At 40.4% G+C, this 5700-nt stretch overlaps 1 long non-coding RNA gene across 3 annotated transcripts in view; it reads right to left on the bottom strand.

The window, feature by feature from the left end:
• LOC102005842 overlaps window positions 1-4100 on the bottom strand; it is a 36638-nt gene extending 32538 nt beyond the window's left edge. For all 3 annotated transcript variants that reach the window (XR_001235211.1, XR_261967.2, XR_001235212.1), the window contains exon 1: window positions 3565-4100. This is a non-coding gene — a long non-coding RNA (uncharacterized LOC102005842). The remainder of the gene's footprint in view (window positions 1-3564) is intronic.
• Window positions 4101-5700: the final 1600 nt, after the last annotated feature.

Here is a 5700-nt window from a genome sequence, read left to right as displayed (position 1 = left end):
TTTCCCTTCTTCCTTTTCTCCTTTCTCTCATCCCAGTTGTTCTTTCCTTTTGAGCAGTTTCTTTCTCTTTCATGATATCTATTGTATCATTTGGATTTTATTTCCTCTTTAAGTTTCTTACAGTAGGGAGACAATACGATGTTTATACATGCGAATCTGATTTATTTCACTTATGAGTATGGTCTCTAGTTGCATCCATTTACCTTTATAGCTGAGTAATACTCCATTGTATAAAAATACCACATCATTTTTTATCCATTCTTTGACTGATGGACATTTGGGTTTTTTCCAAGATTTAGCTATGACAAATTGTGCTGCTATAAACATGGGTGCACATATATTACTGTGGTATGATGTTTTCAATTCTTCTGGAAAAATACCCAGAAGGGGAATGAATAGCTGGGTTGAATGGGGCCTCTAATCCTAGTTCACTGAGAAATATCTACACTGATTTCCACAGTGGTTGTACCAGTCTACACTCCCACCAACAGTGCAGAAGGGTTCCTTTTTCCCCACAGCCTCACTAGCATTTGTTATGGGTTGATTTCTTTTCTTTCCTTTTCTTTTCTTTTCTTTTCTTTTCTTTTCTTTTCTTTTCTTGTCTTGTCTTGTCTTGTCTTGTCTTGCCTTTTCTTTCTTTTCTTTTCTTTTCTTTTTGAGATAAGGTCTTGCTATGCAGTTCAGGCTGGCCTTGAGCTCATTTTGTAGCCCAGGATGATCTCAAACTCGCAACAGTTCTCCTGCCTCAGCTTCCTATATGCTGGGATTACAACTCTGTGCCCCAAGCCCAGCATTGGTTGATTTCTTGATAATAACCATTCTTTCTGGAGTGAGATGGAATCTCAGTGTTGTTTTAATTTGCATTTTTCGAATGAACAATGATGTTGAACATTTTTTCATATATTTATTTGCCATCTGTGTTTCTTCATTTGAGAAGTGTGAATTCATCTCAGATGCCCATTTTTGGATTGGGTCTTTGAATTTTGGGTGCCTGATTTTTAAAAATTCTTTACATGGTCTAGATAGAAGTCCTTTATCTGAGGGACAGTTGGCTAAAATTTTTTCCAAATTCATAGGTTTTCTTTTTACTCTGTTCACGATATCTTTTTATTTATTTATTTATTTATTTATTTATTTATTTATTTATTTATTTATTTATTGGTCTTTTTGAGACAGGGTCTCACTATGCAGTTCAGGCTGGCCTTGAGCTCATTTTGTAGCCCAGGCTGATCTCCAACTCACAACGATCCTCCTGCCTCAGCCTTGCAAGTGCTGGGATTACAAGCATGCGCCACCACATTCGGCCTTTGTTGATGAATTCTTTAGATGTGCAAAATCTTTTCAATAAGATGAGATCCTGGTTGTTGATTCTTTGAAGTATTTACCAAGCAGTTTGGTTTTTGTTCATGAACTCTCTGCCTACCCCAATGTCTTCAAGATTTCTACCTACTTTCTCTTCTAGTAGATTTAATGTTTCTGTTTTAATATTTAGATCTTTGATTCATTTTCACTTTAGTTTAATGCATGGTGAGAGGCATGGGTTTAGTTTTAGTCTTTGGCATGTAGACAGCTAGTTTTTCCAGTACCATTTATTAAAGAGGCTATCTTTCTTCCAGTGAACATGTTTGGCCCCTTTGTCAAAGATAAGGTGGCTGAGTATGTTTATAGTTATGTCTGCATCTTCTAATCTGTTCCATTGATCCTCAGGTCTGTTTTTTGCCAGGACCATCCTGATAGTATAACTTTTTATCATTTGGCTTTTCAGTAATACACTGTATATATGTGTGAATGTATATTTAGTGAGCACATAAGCCTTTTGGAGGCTTTAATTATTTCATCTTTATACTGGGAATAATAATAGCATCCATCTCATAGGTTGTATTAAACATGTTAATACAAAAGAGTGGTTAGAACACGCTTGTTACATAGCTTTCATTCTATAAGGCTAGCTATTATTATTTTATTGCTATTATCTAATTATGCATTTTGGACTTTTCACTTAACCTATGGTGTGCATTTTCTCATGTTAGGCTACACTTATTCACAAAACATCTTTTGTTATCTACTGGCATCAGTTTTTTTTTTTTTAATCTAACAAGTGACACTACTTTATATTTTGTTCTATAAAGCTGGGTAGAATTTTCTTCCAAGCCAAAATATCATTAAACAAAACCAAAGTCTTTTTGAATTAGTTGACAAATAAAATACATACTTCTTAGATAATTTGAATATCCAATAAATAATAGGATTTTTTAAGGTATACATGTATATTGCATAAGATGTGCCTATAACTTAACTGGGGCATCTGTATTTTTATTTGCTAAGTCTAGCAATCCTATGAATGAGAGGAGAAGAGGGAGGGGAACATGTTTAGTGTGTCTCATTGTTATACGCTTGTTCGTGTGTGAGTGTATGTGTGTTTTCCTTGGGACTGAATTCAAGGACTTTGCACTGAATTATTTCCTTATCCTGTTTTAATGTTTTTCTTTTTTTGGGACAGGATTTCACAAAGTTACTAAGTTGCCCAAATTAGTCTTGAACAAATCTGCAATCTGTCTGCCTCTGCCTCTCAAAGTGCAGAAATTATAGACTATTATTACCACGCTCCTCTGATTATTACTAATTTTTTTAAAAATTAATTTCTTATTGACAATTTATATCTTGGTAACAGGTAAGCAGAAAATGTAAGTGACAAAAAAAAGAAAGAGGGGAGACAGAGACAGGTTATTTAGTCTCAAAAAAGTAAACTGAAGTGATCATGTTATACCTAACCAATGTTATTTAAACTGTATAAAACAAAGGAACCTATTTATGAGTAGCTATTAGTTTTATGCTTTGAAAACACTGCAGGGAAGTCATCCTGGTTTTGCAAGTGATCAACACTATGTTTTATGGGACTGTCCTTGGCTTTCAGCTGTCCAGAGAAAATATGATTATGTGGCAGCCCAACCCTGGAAAGACTCTTGGGAAAGTCAGCCAAAGATTTAGCCAAAGGCTAAAACGGCCTGATGCAGACAGCCTGGAGACATCTCCCTGAGCCCCACCTGCTGAGGCTTCTCCCAGCCACAGCAGACCAATGGGGCTCTGATAAGAGGTTTCCCTGGGGCCTTTAGGAGAAGAGAACTCCAAGGTCTTGAAGTGTCTGACGGTTCTCTGTGAGTCTGAGAGTCATTAGCTGATAGTGGATGCTCTAGCACATGTTTTTTGAAGGGATTTAGAGACACAGGTACAGTGAAAAGGGGGCCAGGAGCCTTGCTTGGAAGTTCCCCTTGCAGAGTAAGGGGAGTATCTTCACTAAGTGGATGTTCATATGGGGTCAGTGCAGGAGGAGGTGAAAAGAGGGTGCGGGCCAGTAGCAATTAAAATCTGCCCTCTGTGCTCTATCTTAGTGCTGCTGACTGTTTGGGGCATAAGAGACACCATGATGGATTGGCACCAGGCAGGAAAGATCACAGAAAAGCAGCCTAGTGCTGTTCAGTATGACTTTGAAGAGAAAAAAGATACGTTGAGAAAAATTTCTAACCAGACTGTATAAATGACATGGTGTCCCTGGAGTTTGCCTACCTTGCTATCATCCTGAGATCTCGCTCCAACATGCACATGTGACCAGGTCTCTTCAGGAAGCATCCCCCGCCTCCTGCTGCTGGCGGTACTGGGGCTGAGAGTGGTCCAGGTGGTCCCCGTGGCTCAGCGCCCTCACCTGTACCGGCTTCTTTCACAGCAGCCACCTCCTCATTTTCTGTCTCTTGCCATCAAATTCGCCAGGAACGCTGACTGCGTGTGTTTCAGGATGAGATACTATGTCTTTCCTCTATTGCTTTGCACCTGCTGCTTGCTTTGATTCCAAAAAAGGCCCCTTCTTCCCCCTCTCTCCACTGTTCCTCCCCTGCCCAGGAGGCTTCCTGAGGACCACTGTTTCCCCTTTCGAGCCAGGTCAGGTGTCAGTTCTCTGCACTCTTGACAGCCCCAGAGATGGATCTCTTTCCTTTGTGATATTCTGCATTTTTCTCTGTGACCTACCAGATTAGCTGTTCATTTTGTTTGTGCTCTTTCCGTTCATAAGCTTGTTGAGAGGCAGGCCCGTTTTTTGTTTGTCCCAATTTCCCCAACAACTGCAGAGTCTGGCACATCATAAACAATTAGTTGCCAGGCGTGGTGGTGGATGCCTGTGGTCCCAGCTACTGTACAGGCTGAGGCCAGAAGATCACGAGTTCAGGAAGTCAAAGCCAACCTGAACAACACAGGAAAACCCTGTCTCAAACAAACTACCAAAACTCACCAAAAAAAGTCAATATTTTTGGAGGGATAAATCCTAGACTTTAGGCTTAGCAAGGATTTTGTATTTAATAAATTTCAGTTTCTTTCATTGAAATACATTCTAAAATAAACCTCAAATTCTGAGCTAGCAGATTCCATAGAATAGGGTAAAACTTGTAAAGAGTAATGCTTTTCTAGGTCCATAGCTTTGAGACCCTAAGAAGGGTTGTGGCCAATAATTTTAGCTCCTGGTTTGGTCTTTCTTGATTTTTTTCCAGTACCAGGAATCGAACCCATGACTTTGTGCTTGCCAGGCAGGCACTGTGCTGCTGAGCTAAATCCCCAGCCCCTTGTTAGGTCTTTCAACCCCATAGTTTTGGTATGATTATATCTGGCCAAATCTACTATCTTCCTGTCATCAACCTCTCAGACAGCTTCACCACGATCAGGCAAAGGAAGCAGATACAGCAAAGTCTGATTTTAACCCTTCGGGTCTCTTGGAGTTGCCAACGAGAGTGAGAGAAGTTACAAGGCAAGGAGATTTGGTGCAGATGGAGCTTTTCACAGACAGCAGTAGGTGAGAAGAAAGGAAATTCTGGGACAGAATATTATGTTGGGGTGACTGCCACCATAGTCTTCATCAGCAGAAGTCTTTGAGTTCCAGAAAATTCTCTGATTCAAGTCACAGTTTGATGCAAAGCCGTCTTCCCTCCCCGAACAGCTCTTCAGAGAGAAGTGGATTGCCGTCAGTACCCCTCAGACACTTCACCGAGCCATAGCAGGGGGCCGTGACTCACTCTGTAGCATCAAACCTCTTTGACTAATCTCTCACTTAAGACATGAGAGTGACTAATGGATGGGAAAGTGCCCTGGAGAAAGTAACTCAGTGGGCTTGTAAGTTCCTGAGTCCGCCTGTGTGCGGAGTCTCTGAGACCTGCTTCTGAAGAACCGTGTGTCTTTTATGTTATTCACTGATTAGTTTAAAAGTGGCTCAGAAGAGTTTCTAAAAGTGTGAGTTTGCCTTTTCCTACAAAATTTTAAAGAGGAGGATTTTTTTCCCTTTAGACAAGTTTTACAGATCAAAAGTACATTCTAAAATTCATCAGCAGTCTCTGAGCTTGTGAGTGTCTGAGGGGAGTGGAAATACAGTGATGGAAGCTCGCAATACTTTGAACAGGCTGCTGGGTGCAATTAGCTTGGGGACCCGTATGCCCCGGATGTTTTTGTTTTCTCTCAGCTCCCCTTCCCCACTGTGCAGCTCTGCATCATGCCTCAAGCAGGACATTTTTTTTTCCTTAGGGAAAAGCTCCCATCTACTTTGTTTTGTTTTGTTTTGTTTTGTTTTGTTTTTTTCAGGTACCGGGAATCGAACTCACAACCTCGCGCTTGCCAGGCAGGTGCTGTGCCACTGAGCTAAATCCCCAGCCCCTCCATCTACTTTTA

This window comes from Chinchilla lanigera, unplaced genomic scaffold (genome assembly GCF_000276665.1).
Source record: "Chinchilla lanigera isolate Chin_1 unplaced genomic scaffold, ChiLan1.0 scaffold00038, whole genome shotgun sequence".
Classification (NCBI taxonomy): domain Eukaryota; kingdom Metazoa; phylum Chordata; class Mammalia; order Rodentia; family Chinchillidae; genus Chinchilla; species Chinchilla lanigera.
This window is presented reverse-complemented; position numbering and strand designations above follow the sequence as displayed.